This window comes from Canis lupus, chromosome 26 (assembly GCF_048164855.1).
Source record: "Canis lupus baileyi chromosome 26, mCanLup2.hap1, whole genome shotgun sequence".
In the NCBI taxonomy this organism is placed as follows: Eukaryota; Metazoa; Chordata; class Mammalia; order Carnivora; family Canidae; genus Canis; species Canis lupus.
Window position 1 is genome coordinate 17415239 of NC_132863.1, and position 21373 is coordinate 17436611.

Below are 21373 nucleotides of genomic sequence, written 5' to 3' on the forward strand. Positions count from 1 at the left end.
AATATCAACTTAGAATAATTTTATTGGGAATTACGTGTTCAGGACACAGGTATCCTCCTTCAGCATTCCATTTTAATTAATGTCTCACGTGGATCTTATTACGTAGGTGACCTCCTGCCCTTTGGTCATCTCCACCTTTCTTTCGAAAGATCTGATGGAAGTATCCTGTAATAACCATGCAAGCTTTCAGGCCAGTGCCCCTTCCTTGAGGAGAAAAAAAAAAAAGCCCTCTTAATCTGTGCCTCACATGCATCATAGTTCTGAGTTTTGTAAGAGGAGGATCCTATCCTGAAGGGTTTGGTGACTATCCAATTTTCACATGAGCATAATAAACTGAAATTACCAGTTACTATACATCCTGTCTATTGTCCAAAGAGATACACAATCTTCTAGAGGAACAGAAACAAATCTGCAAAAGGTCATGTGTGGTTTGGGCATTTCTGAAGCCAGGTACTAAGTCTGTTTTGATGAGGGTAATATGTACTGATGCTTTGCTCTTAATAATTTATCATTTCTGAGGAAGTCTAAGTAGAGTCATTAAATGTCACCTGACAGTCGAATCTGAAAGCAATTGAGATTTCCCAAGCATAGCTTAGCACCTCTTCTTATGTATATAGTTCAAGTGCAATGTCCAGTTTAATACAAATCCAGTTGTTAAGGTGGTGTTCACTCCACACATTTTACAAATTTGTCCCATTTCTAAATTGTCACTGGCTTGATCCTGTCTATAAAGAAGAATATAAAATAATGTAATGACACCCTGGGCAGGTAGAGTGTCTTTTATCAGTGATCTCAAAACACTCATAAGCATTAATTACTTCTCCAAACAGGCTGGGAGGGAGATGTGGTTATAACCATTGTGCTGATGAGGAAGCAGATGCTGGGTCAGGGATCGGTGACTTATGATAAACCACCCAATCTTGAGCAGGTCTAGATTAGGAAGATGGAAAAATGGCCAACTCTAAGATAGAGCATAAGCTATTTGCCCAACTTTGCCCATCACTTGCCAGTCAAGCCTGCCCTGGCTCCATCCCTCATCACTACTCTGTTTCTTCCTGGTCTGGTCATCTCTAGTCCTCATCACTAGGTATTATGAGCACTCCACTGCAGCAGGAATTGTCCAAGCTGAGCTATAGAAGCTGGGATGCCTGCAAACCAAATAAAAAGGAATCAAGGAGAAACTGAGTATAACCCATTTCTCAGGCCTTCCAGAGGATTCAATATAAGGACAGTCTGAACTGTAAGCACCAGATAGGAATCAAACCCATGGGATCCCTGGAAGACTCTGTTTTGAATGAGTTGTTCTTCCTGTGGGCATTAATGATAAGATGTTATCTGACTCCACGATGTTCCAATACATTGGATAAAGTGAAGCTAATTTAAGGCTTTATTGTTGCACATTCCACACCACTACTGAATAAGGCACCGCGTCAAGAAAGTAACATCCATTCAGAGATTGTGCTTCCTACACTTTGCCATTTGTTTTCTCCTTTATCCTCATTAATTCTCCAGTTCCCCAAACTTTCTCAGTAAAACGTAGTCAAGCTTCAGTCCAGAATTAACATCAGAGCCAGAACAAAGCCACGACCAATGCTCACATGGACCGTCTTACCTAGGAAAATTCCAGACACTCCCTAACCTGTCAAAGCCCCTAAGTGGACAACATCCCCATTTCTGGTATTAATATAACAAACCCCAGATGAAACAAAAAATTCATGTCATCCTGGACATTTCTATTTCCTATAGCACTTCCTTGCCTTCTCCAAAATAGGCAACAGGTAAGAGATCAGGACCTAAACAGTGATAGCCACCATGGAAAGAAGTGTGCATTACAAAATAAAATCATGATAAGTTAGTTCCATGTCACGTCACTAGAAAGCTTACACACAACTGAGAGAAAAAAAACAATCTTTTTTTTTTCCATTGCCCACTCAAAACAAGCCATGACTTCATCAGGCCTGGATATCTGGTAAGTTCCACTAGAATATCATGCTCTGGAATTTAGGAATTAGAGGAAGGGGCCAGAGGAAATTTTAAAATAGCCCTAGAGGGTGGTCAGGCCTGGTTCACAGATCTACTGCACTGTGTAACCCACAGCCCTCTGGGAGCTGTAGCAGTGATGTGTTTTACTTTTCTATTTTGAGCCTGTGACTCACATTACAAATATTGACTTCTATTTCTCTATTAGCATCAGATTTTTTCTTGAATCCTCCAAATTGACTTTGACTATAACTTTGGTTAATATTAAACCTCCTGGGTCAACACATTTTTATAGCTGTGAGCTGCTCCAACCACTGGAGTGGGATTGGCATAGAAGTATTATAACCAGGAGCAAGACACAGAGAAGGCTCCTTCCAGAACCCCCCACCCCCCATCCCCCAACTACTCCAAACACTCCTGCCAGATTTATCTTCCCAAAGCACCAGTGGAATCATGATTCCCTGGTGTAAAGGGCTTCCACAATACCCCACTGCCAAGAGAGGAAGGTTTGAATTCCATACCTGAGCACCCTGTGAAACCCCAAAGATTTTGCCAAACACATCCTACCCCACCCAAACATACGTAATCTCTTCCTTGCTTTAAACCTCTAAGCACTTTGGGTCTTTCTTATGATACATAAGTAAACTTACACATGAGCAAATTCTCACTCAGCTTCTCTTGCCTCCTTCATCATCGGCTTGAACACACTCATCTTAGTACCCACTATACACCCAACTCCTGAGCCAGGCACATGGGAGATGATGAATAAACATTTGCTGAGCTGAACTGTATCTCAAGGTTTATCTATTTACTTTAGGCACATGATTAATCATCACATGAAGTATTTAAAATAGCCATACTGCAAGGTGGCTGGACCAAGATGTCTCAAGGAAAATGAAGTGGTTTTTGCTAAATACAAGAACATGTATCAGTATTATTCTTCATCTTATCCAGGATAGAAATTATAGCCAAAGGTGCAATAAACAAGAAAATATAGGTCAGAGAGGATAATAAAAATAGAAACTCACAGGGAACACAGCATCCTAACAGTTTCTATGATAAGGTCTTTGCACATTTCCTGGTAGATGATCATAAGGAGAAAATATTGGGGAAGCAGGAGGAAGAAGCAGAAAGTAGAAAGAACAAGAGAAAAATTAAAAAGAAGGGAAAGGAACCTAAAAACCAGGTACAAATGAAATCCCTTGACTATAGTGAATTTGACCTCTTTCCTTTATTAACCTAGAAATAACCAGATAAAGTCCAATCCCTTTGTTTGCAGAGGGGGAAATGGAGGGCCAAGGAGGCCAAATTATTTCACTTCCTTGGAATACAAGTACTTTAACTGAAAGCAGGCATCTTGGCCATGATGTTTGAACAACTTAATCAGGTTCATTAAAAAATTAATTGGGTGCCTCTGTTGCTGATGGAGTCTATCCAGCCCACAAGTGTTTACTATGTCCCTTCTTACAGGCACTGAAGATGCAGGAAGGAATATCTGGTTTTGTCAAAATATGTCCAGAGGTTTAGATATGCCCTTTCTATTTTACAAAGTTGAAGGAAAGACTGCAGGATTCCACAAATGAGTCTCTATGGAGCGTCCTCAGTAATGTTGGGCAAGCCTCCTACTTTTCCAAAGCTTTGAGAAATATCTTTAACTCATATGTTATTGCCTATGCCCCATTCCTTCATTTCCAATTTGCCCAAATGTGGCCACGGTTGAGGAAAAGGCAAGGAGGGGTTTTCAATCACTCCTTGGCAATAAGATCAAGAAGTGCGTGCAGGTGCAGGCAGGCTTCCATGCATATGGCTTCACCTCTCATCCACTCTCTGGTGTTCCCACAATAAAAATAACTGACCCCCAGGCGATCTGGGACTTCCATCAACTGCTTTTTATCAACTTAGGTTTTTTGAAACACTAATACCCATTTGGTTTTAGAAAAATAAAGGGAGCAGAAGGCTATTTGACAATCAGCCTTTCTAGAAAGTCTATGAGTGACTTGTGAGTTTTCTCATGGTTTGTAGTAATGCACAAGCAAGGGACGTATGTTTCCATTTTATCATATCCCTGTGGATGCTGAAAGTCCATATTTTCCTGTGGCTGAAACTTAATGGAAAAAAGAAAAACTAAAAAAAAAATCCCTCAAAAGGAAAGCACCAACACTTCTTTTATGACTCATTTTCAATGTCAATAGAAAGATTTGTTTCCTCAGAAGGTGCACTTTAAAAAAGAAAAAAACAACTGAAAATTCTAAAACAAAATTGACCCTTTAACAAGATGGACTTGAACTGAGTGGCTCCATGTATATGAGGATTATTTCCAGTAAATATAGTACAGTAGTGTAAATGTGTTTTCTTCCCCTTATGATTTTCTCAATAAGATTTTCTTTTCTCTAGTTTCCTTTATTGTAGAATATGATATATTATATACACAATATACAAAATGCATGTTATTGATGGTTTATGTCATTGGTAAGGCTTCTGGTCAATAGCAGGCTATTAGTAGGTAAGCTTCTGGGAAATTAAAAGTTATACTCGGATTATTGGCTGTGTGGGATCAGTGCCCCAACCTCTGTATAGTTCAAAGGTCAACCATAAAAACCTTGCCACATATCGTAAGGCCAAGAGAAAATGCCACTCACCAAAGTAAATCCATTTACTTGTACATTCTTACTCTTTCCTTCCTTATCTCAAAGCAAAATCCTGTACCATCTTCACCTAATACATGCATGTATGATAGATTTATGATAAAACTGAGAACTAAATATTCGCAGAAGTGTATCACAAATCTAGTCTGAAGCATGAATAAGCCTATCTACCAGGAATAAGCAAATCTTCCCATAAAGGGTTTGCCTTTCTCCAGACTTTCAATAATATACAGATCAACTCAGTCCCCGACTATGTTAATACATAGTCCGTGGGCCAATAACCAGTATGGTTTTGGTCAATTTTAAATAATACTGACACCAATAACAACACTAAATGTCAGGCACTGTATGAGTACCTTACAGCCGTTGTTTCATGAATTCCTCACATGGTTCATGCCCAGTGTTTTCATCATTTTACAGATAATGTTTCCTGTGTGTTGATTCAAAGTGGAGTGGGTGATAGGCCAAATTTAGAAACCAAAAATAAAAGTTTGAATCCTTAGAAAGGAAACTCCTACACTCAGCACCTTGGATTTGAATTTGGATTTGAATTTACTTTGCTTCCCATAGCGCAAGCAAAAAAAAAAAAACAAAAAACAAAACAAAACAAAACAAAAAACAGAAGATGGGAATCCAGAGAGTTGAGATGACCAGCTCTGAAGCCTCCTAAAAATCAGGCCAAATGATAGTACAGAAAGAAGGATGAGGAATTCCTCTGGGCCTCACTCCTCACTATTACATCCCAGTGTGAGGCATATGTCTGGCATTTAGGGTGTTCATAATTTATTGACTGGATAGAGGAAAGATTGCCTCTCTTCTGCATGTTCAAGTGATTTCTGAAAGATTCAAAACCTCTGCTCTTAACGGCAGATGCCTCTCTGGACAAAAGAGAGGGTGGTGCAAGGGAGAGGGAGAAAAAGAGAGAGAAGTGTGTGTGTGGGGGGTTGCATATAGGCTAAATTAGAGCACTATTATGAATATTTTGCTTAACTTTGGAGTATTAATGATTTGGGAGCATGCTAAAGCAGAGTTGGGTAATGGATGTGCCTTCTACTGGGTTCAGGCCATCTACTAATGCCTGTGGTTTCAAGGCCATCAAAAAGCCTTGACAACTTTTCATTTACAAGCACTAAATAAGTGCCATTAGCTTATGATCTATGTAGGATTAAATGCTCAGCTTCCCTTTCCTGATTTCTGTCTGCTCACGAGATCCACAGTTCAAAAATATACTCTCCCTTCTGCCAACAAGGCCATGGAGCCCCACCATGGCTACTGCCCTCTGAGTGCCCTTCCCGTTTTTGACCCTGCTTGCTATCAAAAGTTTCTTTCCTGTTGAGCCTTCTAACCCACCAGTTAGCACAAGAGAAAAGTCCAGCAAACAGCTGCGTCCCTTGTGCTTCCTGTGGGCCCCTACCCCTGACCTCAAGCTCCCATCTTGCACATTAGCCAGTCTCTCTGCCTCATTCAGCCCTCCTTGTACCCAGAACCCTATTCTCCAAGAGAAGATATACCCTTGGGCTTCCCACAGTCTTATGTAGTTGTCCATTAGACCACAATCATCCCTTAAATCAAGTCTTTTTCCACTTTTCATCACTCACACATCTCATCTAAAGAGAGTGTGACTATCCAGTGTGCAGTTTCTAGATCCTGCTTCCAGATATGGGATCCCAGATGGTAACTGATCAGATAGGAGCATATGTGCAAGGATATGATACTTGTCTTTAAGGCAACTTTAACTTCACGGAGGAGGGGAGGAAGCACTAGTTTCCAAAGGTTCTTCAAGACCTAACATAATAGTGGGAATTTGGACATAGAGAGAAGTCAAGGGCCAAAGGTCTTTTGAATGTCTCCCAATCACATCAACAGGTGAAGGGTTAGTGCTGTAAGCTCTGATTATATTTCTCACAGCCTCAGCCTTCCCTGCTGCCTCTCTGCACTTAGAAGCCTGGCCTCCCGGTGGCTCTCAGTGACGACTTGATAAACCATTGACCTCAATTATTAAGTGTGGAACAGAAACAATATTAAACCTGACTCTCCGTTCCCAGTTGAGCTATCATGTGTCTCCTAGTAACTTGGCAGGAACCTTTTTCTCACCCCATGTCCTTCCTATTACCCTGCAGTATGTCCTGAGCCTCCCAAGCAACCCCAGAAACTCAACTCCAGCTTCTCAAGGGTGAAATTGCTGGACACCTGTGCTGGTGGTTTTTGCAGGTCAGCACTTAATCATAAAGCTCCTTCCTTCCCCAGCGGTCTGATGATCACACAGGGTCAAGGGGGTTATTCCTTCTATCACTAATCACTGTTGATTCCTGAGAAGCGGAGTCATGTTCCCCTAAAAGGGAGCTGAGTCATTCTCAAGCAAGGAGTTACTTTTCTATTTTGCTTTGTATGTATGTATGTATGTATGTATGTGTGTGTGTGTGTGTGTGTATGTATGTATTTTGCTTTGTTTTGGAAAACTGAGTCTTAGAGTAGTCTAGATAGGGATTTAGAAGGCACATCGACCCTTTGGCCAGCAGAGCCTGTAACTTCTAGTATATCTGGTCTTGGCATCATTAGCCAAAAGAGTCCCAAGGAGAAACTTCATTGACTATGAAAATAGTCACAATAGCAGGGCATATATATTTAGCAAGCACCACGCAGTGTGTATGTCTTCGATATCACTTAATCTTCACAGCAATCCAATGAAGTAGATACTGTTTCATTCCATTCTAAGAGACAAAGAAATATAAGGAAAGAGGCAGTGGTGTGCTGGGAAACATTAACCACTGACTCTCCAGGCAGAAAGGGCCCCAGTGTGTCACTTTCACCACTAAATGTTGGCTAAACCTGCATTATGTCACAAAAGATTTTAAACTACCAATGTGATGTCAGTGAATGCAGGGTTGGAAAGAAGTCTGCACAACTGGGTTTCTCAAGTTGGCTCCTGCACACTTCTCTAGACAGAGAAGTTAAGTTACCCCCTCAAAGTCACAGGGCAAGTACATGGTAGAGCAGAATTTGGAAGAGGGCAGACTGGCTCTCAAATCATTACCCTTAACCACCACAAAGCATAGCCAGAATCAACCAGAAGGGCCCCCTCTGATTAGCAGGTTGCTTGGAATTTTTATCTTAATTAATTAGGTAATTTCACAGATAGTCACAATGGTATTTGTTGGCAAAGATGAAATAACATGTCTTGATCATTTTTGCCTTCCCTATACCTAAGAAAGTACCTGCATGCTTTGGGTATTCCCAGCTGTTAGTGAAATTTTCCTGACTAGAATAGAAGGAACATGGGTTAATCTTCTGTGAATTCCTCAGAACTGGGAGTCAGTATCCTGGAGATGAGGTAAGTGGGAGTAGGGACCAGGGAGAGAGTGAAAATTGGCAGAGTGGGGTGAGGTCTATGGAATAGGGGTCCCTTAGGACAGACATCCCCTGTCTGTCTTCTTCCCGAGGCTGGTCCTGGATCTTGTTCTCAGAACTCTTTTTTTTTTTTTTAAGATTTTATTTATTTATTCATGAGAGACCCAGGGAGAGAGGCAGAGACACAGGCACGGGAGAAGCAGGCTCCCTGCAGGGGGCCTGATGTGGGACTCGATCCTGGGACTCCAGAGTCACATCCTGGGCTGAAGGCAGGCGCTAAATTGCTGAGCCACCCGGGTGCCCCTCAGAACTCTTAAGTGGAATATTGTTGGAGACACCCCACTAACTGAAAACTTGTTTCCCTTCTTTGGTGCATCAGTGAGTCACTCTGGTTTGGCTTTCAGGTGAAAAGTGGAGGCAGGAGATGCAGGGCATCCTTTGCAGATCAGTGTGCACAGCTGTCTGGTATAACACCAAAATGCAGGATGTCTCACTGTTTTGCAACAAGATCAAGGTTTGGTGTGCAGTTTCATTGCCTTCAAAATGAAAACTGGAAGACTCTGCCATGAGACATCAATTTGAGTGACCTGAGAGATGGAGAAGGACAGTTGAGGTGCTACTGTTGTATGCTGATATGAAAACTAATTAAGGCATAAACTGGCTGGGTGAAAAATCTCTGGTTAAAACAAGCATGCATTTGGGCTATACACAGCATGCTTACATACATGACCTTATTTGACCCTCACCAAAACCTAAGTGGACAGTTTTTCTAAAATTTAGTATTGAAGTATAGTATCCATACAAAGTTATATTGATTTTAAATATACAACATAGTGATTTGACAGTCTGTATAGTACTCACTGCCCACCATGATAATTCTGTCACCATCTCTCACCATATAATGTTATTGCAGCACATTGAGTATATTGCTTATGCTTTGCTTTTCACCTCCATGTTTTACTTCTAACTGGAAACTTGTACCTCTTAACCTTCTTTACCTATTTCATCCTAAGTGACAGTTTTTAATCCCCATTTGTCAAAGGAAAAACTCTTCCCTAAGTATATCCTCTGGCCAGGAAGCTCCCAGCCTGCTCGGACAGTTTTCTTATAAAGATTTTAACGAAGGGAATGCATACAGATATATAGGAAGGATGAAGGAACAGAGCTGGGTGAGCCATCCATGGGGTAACAACAGTGGGGTGCCTTTGCCACTCTCACATCTACAGCAAAATGGAGGAGGAATTATGATTGCAATCCCATAAGAACCGCAGCCTTAGAAGGAAGGCCACCTGACTGGAGTCATAGCCATTCCTGAGGAGCATAGCCACCACAAAAACCAAAGAAAGAACACAGAGACTAAATACCCCAACCTTTCTCTGGCATCAGCTGGTAGCTAGGTGGTAGAGGGGGTGGTCCAGCTTCCTGGACACAGAGCCAGGCAAGCAAGGGCAGAGGATGCATCTGAGGAGATACATAGAGAAAAACCAACACATCAAGTGGCTCCCAAGCTCACAGGTTAAATTTCTGCTGACAGGGCCTGAGAGAACCCGGGCCTCCCAGCATAGAAGAGACCCATCTCTGTGGCCTTGAATGAGCCACATCAGTTGCCTGGGCCTTGTTTTCCTCACCCTAAAATGGGACAGTTGACACAATCCTAAGACAACTGTCACTCAAATACTTAAAATTCTTAGCCTTAGTATCATAGTGTGATGCTGCTCACACTGTGCCTTGCTGCATGAAACTGGACTTGATTTCTTTCCTGTCTTCTTCTCCCTCTTTGAATATGAAATGCTTGGGGCATATTAACATGAAACAACAAAAACAGCACCACAGTGTGAAAGCTCTAAGTCACCATTCGGAACATGGAGAGTTCCTAGTTGCTCAGAGTCCCAGCAGGAGCTATTGCATGGCTGCGGATTCCACCATGGGCAGCACAGCCTTGGCCCCAGTGTTCAATGCAGAGCTTAGGGGCTTCCAAAGGGTTGACAGGGGTGACAATTCACACAGTTCTAGTGGGCAGATGGTGGAAGGATCCAAATGTATAAATACAGACATCTGTGTATACACATGCACACATACACACACACCACCACCACACACTAAATCTGCACAACATTTCTGGACACATTCCTTTAGAGTGTTCAGTGTGTGCCATGTTGTGATTCATAAATACTACACAACATACAGGGGCAGCAAGGAAGCTTTTGAGATGTGCCAGAAGCTCTTTAAGTTGTCTTCATTTACCCACTAGGCAACCTATTCCCAGTGAACAAATTCAGGGAGGTGGAAAAATGTGAGTAAAACTTTTACATGCAGGGGAAGTTCAGTCTATTTATATTCTAAAATGGTATTATTCATTATTGAGAATTCATGTAAGTGATAAAAATGATGACCCCATATCTGGAATGTGGCCAGATACCCAGCCTTCTGGCATTAATCTTTAGCCATTCAGGACAATTGATATTTTTATGATCATTTTAGTTACCCTAAGAGTAACTTAGGGTAACTAAGTTACTCTAAGTAACATTTGACAGATGTCCAATGGACCAAAACATGTCTGCATGCAGATTACCTGCTTCTCTGAGTATTCTGGCTTGTTAAGCCCAACTAGAGCCCTTTGGCCGAGCAGAGGTCACCTGCAGGCAGTTTCCAAACACACAGATGGCCTCCTGTATGTGTCTCTCCCTGAGGTTGGTCTCTGGTATCAGGATTGTGCTTGACCCATGTGCCAAGGCATTAATGCCCCAGGAGCAACCCTTACCTTAAGAGGGATGGGAGTGGAAAAAGAAGTATCCTAGGTTCTTTGCCCCCAACTAGGAAAATTCTGAGGCATGCTCCACATGGTGTCTCAGAAGGTCCAAGGTGAAATTAACCCTCAGTTGCTCATAAGGATAACCACTCATCAGCTCACCCTTTTTTGGCTTTCCTTCCCTTTCTCACCTCACTTCCCCACTGTGCTTTCAGGAATTACTTCCCAATTAACTGCCGGCATCTAAATCCCTGCTCGAGGCCTGCTTTTGAAGAAGCCAAACTAATATCATGCCTTTGTACAAATTAGAAAAAGATATACCATTCTCCAGGCTGATCCACAGCATGTTGGGCAGAGCGTAGGCCAGGTTCCAAGGCCCCATACCCTTCCTGGTACCTGTTGTGCAGTGAACAACAACCACTGCATGCAAGTGCTCTGGTCCCACAGATCTCACGGGGTTACTGTAAGAATTCAATAAGATAATGCATGTGAACATGTTTGACACATAGTAGGTGTGTTACATGGAGTAGTTTCCTTCCTCTACTTTTGAAATTTTCATACTGGTTTTCTCAATATTCCTTTATTACTTTTTAGCTTTCTCTTCATCCCTGCCATTTATTTTATTTATTTATTTATTTATTTATTTATTTATTTATTTATTTATTCATTCATTCATTCACTCACTCATTCATTTATTTTTTCTCATCCCTGCCATTTAGATACCACAGCAAATGTCTCCCTACTTTTTGGGTGAGTTTGTTTTAAAAGATTACATGATTCAAATCAGGAAAGAAACAAGAGAGTCTTCAGGGCTTAGCTTTCTCTTTCGACATTCAAGCACTGTAGGGTGAGAAGTTCTAGCAGCTGGGTTGAAGGTGGTGTGGGAAGGGAGTTCAAACGTCTGCTAGAAATGGTGAAGAACAAGCTGCTGAGAGAGAATGTTGCCCTGAGCCCAAAGCAGTTCCTTCAAGTTTGCCCCAAGAGCCCAGCCTTCCCTGTAATGCAGGCAGGAGAGATCATCCTGGGACACGCAGCTTTGCCTACTCTGGGCTACAAGCTCGCCTACTTTACCTGAACTGATTCATTAATTCAGTGAAACAAATGGTTTGACTAATATTTTTTTTCCCTGAATCAACCACTTATTTGGGCATCTCACAAACACAGGCTTTCTGTGCAATAGGATCAGGTAATGTCAGCTCGGCCCTGACAGACACACACAGACTGGGCAAAAGCATGTTTGGGGAGTAATGAGAAGAAAGTAATTTAAAGTTTATTACAAAAAAAAAATAATAAAGTTTATTACTGTTTTTTTTTTTTGGGGGGGGGCAATTAAGCACTTATTATTTGAGCTTTGGAAGGGAATTCTTTACTTGCCCCAGAAGTAGACATCATCATCCTGAAATGTATGGCAATTTGCATTATTTGTTTAAAACTTGGAAAGACCTGAATGCCTAGTAATAGGATGATGAAGCCAAGGTTCACTGTTTATCTAATTGTTTCAAAAGTGTGTGGTCAAAAGGCATATCTGCTTGGGCTCTGTCTCCACCAGGATGGCCTACCATGGATTCTAAAATGCAAAAGGGCAGTTGCTGGCTAGGATTATCAGCTGGGTACCACCATCTGTGCGGAAGAGAACCTGAAAGTGTCCTCCCCTGTGGTGCAGCAGAGCCCCAAGGGCAGCATTGCTGAGCTCCAGCAGAGCTGGAGCTTGTGAGACTGACCAGCGCTCTTCTGAGGATGGATGATTGATGTGCTGGAGCTCAGAGGTCCAGGAGTGAATGAGTCAGCAGCGGGGAGCAGGAGCAAATGAAACAGGGGTTTTCTCTTGAATTCTTGCTTATTTTGGGACAGTATGATGCTCTTCTCAGAGGGAGCAAATAAAGTGTTAGTGGTGGGAGTTGGGCTTATGTAACTCATTTCTAAAACAAGTGGGCGACGTCACTGAAGGAATCAACACCTTCATTAAAGATGTTAAACAGAATTGATGTAAACACATCTGGCCTTCTTTCAATGTAGGCTGATACTATCCTTAGTTCTACCACTAATTAGCTATGTGAATTTACCCAAGCATTCTGGGCCTCAGTTTCCTCAAATATAAAATGTTGGGATTGTCCTTGGCAATGTCCCAGGTATTTTCTAGATCTGACATCCTTTGATTCTAAATGAAAAATAATTAAAGCAATCTTAGTAATAACTGTGATGACAATTGTATATGATATTCATAAAAGGCCTTCTGTGTGTCAGGCACTGTGCTAGAGGCTTTAAAAATATTATCAAAACAGGGGATCCCTGGGTGGCTCAGTGGTTTGGCGCCTGCCTTTCGCCCAGGGTGTGATCCTGGAGACCCGGGATTGAGTCCCACGTCAGGCTCCGGCATGGAGCCTGCTTCTCCCTCTGCCTGTGTCTCTGCCTCTCTCTATATATATGTCTATGATGAATAAATAAAATCTTTACAAAAATATTATCAAAACATAGAATCTCCTCATTACCTATAAACAACTTTAGGAGGCAGAGAACGACACTATCCTGATTTTGCATTTGGGGAGTCAGCCCAAGAGTGAAAGTCCCGCACAACTAGTATACAGTTGGTTTGGTCAAGGTCTCAGTAGGAAAGAGGGGACATGTTCAAAAGAGTCACTGAGAAAAATTTAATAAAGGTGCTTTTTATGGACATGTGGGCAGAGCTAAAGGAACAGCCAGGGTATGGCCAAGCATTGGAAGTGGCAACAGTGGAGAGTTAAGGGGGCAATGGCAGAAAAGGATGTCACTGGAGCCTGGTGAGGGCAGAAGCAGACAAGAGGGGCCACCTGGCAGGAGCTCTAGCCACCAAGGAGCACAGCCACCACCAGAACTAGAGAGAAGCTTGGAAGAAGGAAGAGGAATAAATATCCCAACCTCTCTGTCTCTTCTTGCCTTCCTACTTCCTGTGAGACCCTCTGGTAGCCTGAACCTAACAAAAGCCAGAAGGTCAAGGGGACTGGCGTACAGCCCCCAGGCATCAGTCTCCTGATGCAAGAGCAGGGTAGAAAAGAAGAGAGAATGGTCCTGGGGACCAAATGGCAAGAAATCAGCAGAGCAGAGCCAGGATGATATCATAGCACTCTCTGAGTCAGAGACCTTGCACCTTCTCACTAGGTCAAGCTGGGTAATAGATGCATGAGAAGCAATATTGTATCTTCTAGACTATATTAGGGCCATTGCAGATTGCAGAGCCCTTAATTCATGTCCAATGCCCAGTGGCCCTGATTGTCAATGTTAATGGCATTACAACTCACAGTAGCCTGACTGCATTTGAGGGTCCTCCCCCTGGAGGCATATCAGTGAGTTACCAAGGTTACAGGAATGAACATATCAGGGTGAAAGGACAGTAATAAGGATAAGTCTTTTCAAAAATAATGTAATAATCTCCAACTTTGAAATCTAAGTTCCCAGAAAGAAACAGGCTCATATATCCACAAACACATGGAAATGTACCTTCTGTGGTCAGCAATGCTATCTATGGAAACTTTCATGCCCCAACACACCGCCTGGCCCACCTCTCTTTCCTTCCCTTCTACCCACCACACAGTGGAGCCTGCAAGCTCACCATCAAAAGCCCGTTTCTATGTAGTTGTCTTTTGCACTGGCTCCTCCCTCTGCCTGCATGACTTCTCTCTTCACTTGATGAAACCAGATTTCTTCTCCAGGAAATGGATCAAAGTTCAGCCCTCCTCTGTGAAGCCTTCCTCACCTCTCTGTTCACTCTCTTATCTACATTTCTTTGCATTAACTTCTACTGCAACACTTATCACTGTGTTGTAAAGATTTGTTTGCTTCTGCACTGGACTGTGAACCGGTGAGGAAGTATGTTAATTAAAAACAACAACAACAAAAAAGCTAGCATTTATTTAGATCTTACTAGACATCAGACATGTGTATGAGTTGAGTTGAGCCCCACAACAATCTTACGAGATAGATGCGATTTTTATTCCCATTTTACAGATGAAGAAACAGAGGCCTAGGAAAAGTAACTTGCCTAAAAAGTCACATAAACTTAGAGATGTTTTTCGAAGTCACGTTAAGTCTTAATTTTTCTCTCAAAAAACTGAAATTGCAACCCACCTATAAAAACAAAGGAAGTGAAAGGAATTTTAATTCTATCAGCAATGTTTGTTTATGTTGACATATACATCATTTATCTTGAGAAAATATGATAAAATGTTAACATATGTTAATTTTGCAATCTTACTCTATGAGTCTCTGTTATACTATTCTCTTGTGTTTTTCTGAGTTAAAAAGAAGCTTCCAAAGTGAGGCAAGCTATTAAAACCCCCCTAAAATTAACACAAAGCAAATGAAAGTTCAGGAAACAAAAGTTACATGAATTTCAAAGAGAGTTGTCATAGAATGTGACAGGATATCTGTATCTGAAGCAGGTCTTGGATCAAATTCTGAGGGTACCAAAAATATGCTTCTAGCTCTTGAAAAAAAAAATCACCGATTAAATCAAAATTCCATTAAAAAAAATCCAAAGTTGTGCAATTGAAAATCATTAAACATGACACAATAGTATTGCTTCACAGCATAAAGGAATAGTAACAACCATCACGCCAAATCACAGATACAGTATGTTGCTGTTAGCTTTACCTAGACCTGAAATCTCTGGGAGGCTACGCTCCTTTGAATCAGATATCACTCCTGTTTGGTAAGTATGTGTGTGTGTGTGTGTGTGTGTGTGTGTGTGTATGCACACACTCAAGAGTGGGTACATGTCTGATTTAGTAAACAAATATGAGGTGAAAACCGAAGTCGAAATTCTAGATATCGAAAATAAGCAGAGATTTGACCTCGGACTAACAGGAGATTGCAGCATTCCTACCAAGCACGTATGGGACCAGAAGGCTGGCATGAAGGCCCCACAGCACTAGATGTATGTGAAGAATGGAAAGTCTCTCCCTCACCTGGATATTCCGTCAATTGTGGACTTCACACAGAATGAAAAGCAGATTAGCTTCTGGTTTTAGATCAGAGAAGGTATGTATGAGTTGATAAGGGTAAAACAGCCATGGAGAATACTTGTACGCATTCTGAAATTCATTGTATTATATGGATTAGTGGAACAGGGTGAAATTAGACCTGCCAGAAATGTGAGTAGAGGGAAATAAGGAGGTTAACAAGGTGGAATTTTAATAGACTCCTAACAATCTCTTTCTCAGGATTCTTTTCATTCTAGCTCCTCACTGGATCTCCCAACCCACCCCCAACCCTGTCATCCTAAGAGCCAAAGGTTATTGTGTATTTGTAAAAGGCTGCTCAGGCAGTTTTGCTCTCCCACCAATACCCCATTCCCAATGGGAATTGCCACTGAAACTCCTTCCTCACAAGGCCACCAGAGTTCCCTGTACATGTCACTCAATCAACATGAAAGTTTTTGCCAAATGTTCCCTGCCCACTTCTTTCAAAGCTTCCAAAGGGCCACTCTTCACAATTTTGTGAAATTGTGAAATTTGTCTGCATTTCAATTTTCATCTTCCCAAATCCACAACCATTCCATCTATAGCTAATAATGAGGTCCCTGGATGACCCTACAGGGAGATTCAGCCCTCTCAGAAACAATAAAAGCAACTATCTTTTGAAGAAATTTGAGGTTTAACATTTCAAATAAAGCATCGAATCCAGTTGTTAAAGGTCAACCCAAAATTCGGCTCATACTTGCATTATTCCTTAACACTGACTGATACCATATTATGTTTGGGAAGGGCTACACACTGTGGCCCCACCACTCTTTACCTTCCCCCAAAGGTCTTCCTCTTAACCTGAACATCTTTGGGTTTTTCCACCTACAATCCTTTTCATATTCTTCTTCCCCTGTTTGAATCATCCTTTTAGCCCAACAAGCAGGTACTCTGTGTCTATCTGGATTGTGCCTACTTTTTCTTGAAGACTCAGCTGAAACACTCCTGCTGCTATAAAGCCTCCACCCAGCCCCATCCCTTCCTATGAAATCACTGTCATGGCTAACACTTATGACCAATTACTACGTGTTAGGCCCTGTTCAAAGTGTTTTGCATAAATTTCTCATGAAACCTCAAACACATTTTTGGGTAGTACCATTATCTCCACTTGGCAGATGAAGAATCTGAGGCCAGAGAGGTTTAGTAGCTTTCCAAAACCACACAGCCAGCAAGTAACAGAACTAAAGATAAACAGAGACACAGTCTGTCTCTGCTACAGTCAAATGTCTCGGCAGCAGCCCTTCTCACTTTGTTGTGACATTTGGTCTCCCTGTCTTTCCATCTGCCTGTCTTATCTGTCTCCCTGGATTGTAAGCTCCTTGGGTGAATGACCCATTGATAATTCATTGTTAACACCACAGCCCAGGGATCCTGATAGGTATTTAGAGGAAAGAGGGAAAAGGAGTTCTTCCCATAACCCTGGAACCACTGTCAGACTCTGGGCTCACGTTTTCCAGGATTCTTCATATTTTCCATGGTAGCCTATAACCTAGTTTCCCACTCTTCCTCATTCGTGTTCCATTCCACTGCAAGGAAACATCCTGACCCCAAGCCTGAGAAGGCTGCGTGCGTTATGGTACATAAAAAAAGAAGCCTTACAAATAGCAAGTGTTTTGAAAACCCTTTACTATATTCCCATTTCCCCTACCTACCTCCGCCCAAAAAAAGCTGGAGTTATGAAACACATGCTAAATATTGAGCCATTAAACTTAGGAATATTGAGAGAACTGTTTTCTTAAAAGCTTATTTTTTTCAGCTCTCCTTGTTTTGCCCTGAGTGTTTTTAGCAGTTCAAACAGGTTGGGTTGCCCACAAGGAGCAGGGCACAGGTTTTTTCCACTCCGTAGGTTGAGGTATTCATTCCCACTTTAAACCTCTCTAAATTTATGTGCCAGTATTTTCCAAGTAGATGTATTTGTAGGTATGTTCGGGATAGAACTGGACATTCACAGTATTGACGGAGACTGGGAGATGACAGCTGGACAAATTCGAGGTTTCGAGCTTCATCCTCAGCCTGACCTTTGGCAGCAATGGAAATGTTTGCACTTTGCAAAGCTTGTTATTCTCTGTGTGTGAGTGTGAGTGTGTGTGTGTGTGTGTGTGTGTGTGTGAAAAAGAGAGAAAGAGAAGGAGGCTTGGCTTTTGAGAAAATATAATGTTATAATAATTGCCAGAATGGGTCAAGCACAGTTTTGGCTCTGAGAGAGAGATCATGACATATTATTATATTACTTAGATTTCTCCCTGGGTCTTGGGACACTTCCCCTCTGTTTGTAATTCCCTCCCCTATGTTACCACCACCATCATGACCTAACACGGATCTACCATTTCTTCTAATTATTTTTTTAGTGGGGACAGTGGACCAAGGAACACAGGAATAATGCATGTATGTACTACCACCATTTCCCAGGCCTTTTTGACTGGCCTTTGTCATAGAATGATGGCCTGAAAGAGTTAACTCACCTCCCCTGGATGACTCTGTCCCCAGGTTGTGAATAAGTCATTCTGGCTCATGGGAGGGCCAAGGCTATTATTAACACTCATTTCCAGGAGGAGATGGTGAGGCCTGGAGAGTTGAAGAATGCCCTAGAATATAGATCTTCTGGTGTCTAATTCCTACTGTGACAGTGACTCACTGGGTGATTCTGGTACATCATCTTGATGTTCCAGACTCAGTTTCCTAAAGTCTGAGATAGGATTGCCCTGTTGACTCAAGTCATTGCTTGGGGTAAAGGAGATTACATATAGGAAGAGCATCACAGAGGGATGTTGAAGCTACTAGTCTCATGGCATCATGGGCTTGGGCACCCTTTGTCTTCAGAATGATAAAGGCCATTGTTAGACCATTCCCTAGATGAAGACTTTCTCATAAAGAAAGGTCATGTGACTGCCCTTATGAGACACAGTGAGTCAGAGGAGTTTAAAGCATCCCCTGGACTCCTCACAATCTTTTTAAAGGTATCTACTGACTCACTGAATCCCTTCCTTCTAGAATAAGTTTACAATTTAAAAACACTGTTGAGCATATAACTTGGCCCTTCTCAAAGATGTGAATAGGTAAAATCATCTCCCAACTGGCCATCTTACCGTTAGGTGTCCCTTTCCTCACAATCAGAATTAAGAAACTGGTCCAGGAAGACTTACATCTCTCTACACTCCCCTCATTCGTGTTCACCATTTCTGTGCAGACCAGCCTGATATCACACAGCTAACAGCTGCATCTCTGTCATAGAACCACCTTTGGGCTGTGAGAACCCCCTTTGCCCTACACACTGCCAAGAGACACACCTACGAATTCATGTCCTACCAAGGGCCACGCTAACCAAGGACTGATGAATGTTGGGCTCTTTTGGGCAGGAAAATACTAAGCTATCTGTTTTGCACCATTTTTCAGAGTTTTTTCATGGACTTAAGTTTCACTCATCTTTGTGGAAAGTACCTTAATAATAACATCCTTAAATACCTGCCTGTTCCCTTCCCCATCTCAACCCCTCCTATCACCTAAGCTCAGTTCCTTCCTTATTCTGTCAGAATAAACTACTTGCTCTCAAATCCTTCCCTTAGGTTCAGTTCTGGGGGAATCCAAACTAATACAGTTATAACACTTGCTGTTTACACACATGCATGTATTTTTTTTTCCTAAGGAATCTATCGTCTTAACTCAGATTCTACAAGGAGACTGTGACTCCTCTCCAATGATTAACAACATATTAACAGATTGTTTTACTCCTTTGAAAATCTCCTTCTCCCTTCTTCCTTGCAGTTCACTCCTCCCACAAGCCTATAGCTACACTCCCTTGCAGTTATAACCAACCTATAGAAAGGAATCTGAAATTTATGCACTTTAATATTTAACTGCTAACAACTAAAGGCAGATAATTCCTTGGCGCATTTTTGTCTTGAAGTAGTATTGAAGCACAAAACAGAAGACATAGGTCCTGTATCTAGAGGGAATCCAAATCCTTCTAAATACCTTAGAGGGGAATTTTAATCAGTCATAAGGGAAAGGCATCAGGTCAGTTGTTGAGCATTCCACTAATAAAACACTGCTGAATGTTTTCGTCTCACAGATGAGGCTCTGACAATTGAATTTATATGTGAACACATAGCCTCATATGCACACCAAAGACAATTATAAACTTTAGAAGCATATGGGACAGACACAATTGCTTTCAGCTGTCTATAAAAGTAAAGGTGTGTACCTTTCTCGAAAAGGTTAGCAGCTAGGCGATGTCATTCAAATATTTTTACTTGCTGACTTATGACCTGTGATTCTTATAGTGGTTATTTGTCCTCAAGTTATTTCTAATGTGCTGACCACACACACACACATACACACACACACACGCATGCACACACACCCCCCTTTCAAATCAAATGCACAATGTTCTTTCATATCTAGTATCAACATCAAGGAATCACAACCACAACGGCTGACAGTCTGAGGCTTACTTTCTGCTTTCGAGGAGCTGCCAAAACGTACAAAATGAAACACTGATTCATAGCAGGGCTCTTTGTCAGTTTACCTGATCTGAAATTCAACACTATGGTAACTCCTAAAATTCTCACTTGCCTTAAGGAAAAGGAGGGGAAAGTCATTTTCCGCAGCAGAGGACTACCATCTGTTTGACAAAGCTCAAGTTTGATCTCCACATGTCTACCCTGGGCCAACACACACAGATCAATCCCACCTCTGTGACATGAGGAAGAAACAGAACCTTGCAACTTGGCAAAGAAAAGGTCTGAATGATGTGGCCATTGCAGGGTGAACTCTGTCAGACTGAACTACGAACTTGTGAATAAAATCCAATCACTGTAAATTAGTGGGAGCTGTGTGCATCTATCATTTCTACCACCTGCGAAGGGAAAAATGTCTATACCTAATCATACCTGCTTCCTTTAAGTACAACTGACAGTCAGGAATCCACTGACAAGCTAAATAGAAGTATGTTGTAAGCTGAATGGGTTAGAACCGCTCATCTGCTCCCTAAGGGCTATGTGGATGGTTAAAAGGATTACATCCATTCTCAGGGGTGCCGCGCTGGGCTTTACAAACATGGGGAATTCACTTGGATATAATTTTAGATTTAAAATAAAGCTTGGTAAAATTCCCCAAGCTAACTAACTAGGATTTTATGCCAACTCAGATGCAGTTCTTACAATTCTATTGAATTAAAAGCTGAAGTAAATTGTGGGACTTGGGATTTCATAAAAATGCAGAACTTTTAAAAAAGTTCATTTCATTTGATTGACATCTTCATTTATTCATAAAATTTCCCTTCTCTCTTTCCTTCCTTCATTCCTCTCTCCTCCCTTCCTCTTCTACTATCTCTACTTTTTATTGGAGCACAAAATGGACAAAGAAAAAGTAGGACAGCTTGACTAATTTTCACACATCAAACACAATTGTAAAACCAGATCCCAGGAGAAGAACAAAAAATTACCAGCACCCCAGGGGACTCCTTGTGTCGCCTTCCAGCCACCACTACTCCTACGAATGGTAAATACTCTCTAGACTTCTAACTCCATAGATTCATTTTGCCAGTTGTTAAGCTCTATATAAATGGAGTTATGCAGATGTCTTCTTGTGTCTGGCTTCTTGTTGCTGCTCAGTGTTTGCAATACCCGTCCGTGGCACTCAGCCATGATATCCAAGTT

At 41.7% G+C, this 21373-nt stretch overlaps 1 long non-coding RNA gene across 3 annotated transcripts; it reads left to right on the forward strand.

Annotated features, from left to right (window-relative positions):
* Positions 1-7531: 7531 nt before the first annotated feature.
* On the forward strand, positions 7532-20563 carry LOC140618119 (uncharacterized). Of its 3 annotated transcripts, none has more exons than XR_012018328.1 (3): positions 7532-7956; positions 8378-8586; positions 20295-20563. It is a non-coding gene; the product is annotated as an uncharacterized lncRNA (long non-coding RNA). The 3 variants fall into 3 exon arrangements; XR_012018329.1 differs by lacking the exon at positions 20295-20563 and having other exon boundaries at positions 7532-7717; positions 7834-7956; positions 8378-8815; XR_012018327.1 differs by lacking the exon at positions 20295-20563 and having other exon boundaries at positions 8378-8815.
* Positions 20564-21373: the final 810 nt, after the last annotated feature.